At 35.5% G+C, this 1,145-nt stretch overlaps 1 protein-coding gene across 3 annotated transcripts in view; it reads right to left on the bottom strand.

Annotated features, from left to right (window-relative positions):
• Positions 1 to 1,145, bottom strand: part of UNC5C (unc-5 netrin receptor C) — a 353,514-nt gene that overhangs the window by 194,038 nt on the left and 158,331 nt on the right. The gene's annotated exons all lie outside the window — the stretch shown is intronic.

The following is a 1,145-nucleotide window of genomic DNA, read 5'->3' as shown; positions in this document are numbered from 1 at the left end:
CATGACTTTTTCTCTATTAAACAGATATGTTGAATACCTCATACTATAAAAAATAGTAGATTACAATTTGCAAAAATGATAGAACATACAATGTTGTACTGCTCAATTTCATTTTATTCTTGTAAAAAATTTATATTTTCATTACAGTTCATTATTATCATCACTAAACAAGAAAGAACTAAAGCCAAATGATTTTCAAATGTTTCATAGGACTATCAAACATAGAAAGAAGGTTTTTAATAGCACAGTGTATTATCCTAGGGTTCTACAATTAAAAGTGTCAGAAGTTTCCTTTTTTATTGATAGCAATGAATTGAATTGATGGTTCTTACATTAAAATGAGGGAACAAAAATGTACTTTTTAACTTGTAAATCTTTGTATTACAACAAAATTCTTATTTTTGCTGCTGGTTGTCGGCACTTTATCTCCAGTGGTGGCCTGTGGGTGAGTTCTAATCCCATGATGACAATTTCTAAAAAAATTTTTATATTTTTTATTTATTTTATGAGAGACAGAAAGAGACAGCATGAGCAGGGGAGGGTCAGAGAGAGAGAGGGAGACACAGAATCTGAAGCAGGTTCCAGGCTCTGAGCTAGCTGTCAGCACAGAGCCTGACACGGGGCTTGATCTCACGAACTGTGAGATCACGACCAGAGCTGAAGTCGGATGCTTAACCAACTGAGCCACCAAGGCGCCCCCCATGATGAAAATTTCTAATAGGCAACTTACTTGGATGTCTTCTTGGGATCTCAAACTACACATGTTATGAAATGTACCTTCCCAGTTTTGTTTTCTACTTATCTTTTTGAGCTCTGGTATGTTGAGAGTTCTTTTATTTGGCAATATTTTAGTAATGAGCCAAGAAAAAAAAAAGAGCAGGCTCTAGCAGAATGACAATTCTTGCATAAGCCAAAACCTAAAAGTTGCTCAGGAGCTGAACCACATTTATACAAAGTTGAAACATCAACAAAACTCATTCCTCTCCAACAACATCTAACATAGGCTCTATGTAAAGCATCTGCCACTCTTATTGCTGGTACCCATTGTGAAATTTGTCTTGACTCATTTCTAATCATCCATCATAAAGTGCAGTGTCTCTTCCTGCAATTACTCTAATGTTTCTTCAGGTAACTTTTCATCCCCC

This window comes from Suricata suricatta, chromosome 1, assembly GCF_006229205.1.
Source record: "Suricata suricatta isolate VVHF042 chromosome 1, meerkat_22Aug2017_6uvM2_HiC, whole genome shotgun sequence".
NCBI classification, from domain to species: Eukaryota; Metazoa; Chordata; class Mammalia; order Carnivora; family Herpestidae; genus Suricata; species Suricata suricatta.
Note: the sequence above shows the minus strand (reverse complement) of the source record. Positions and strands in the feature narration are given on the sequence as shown.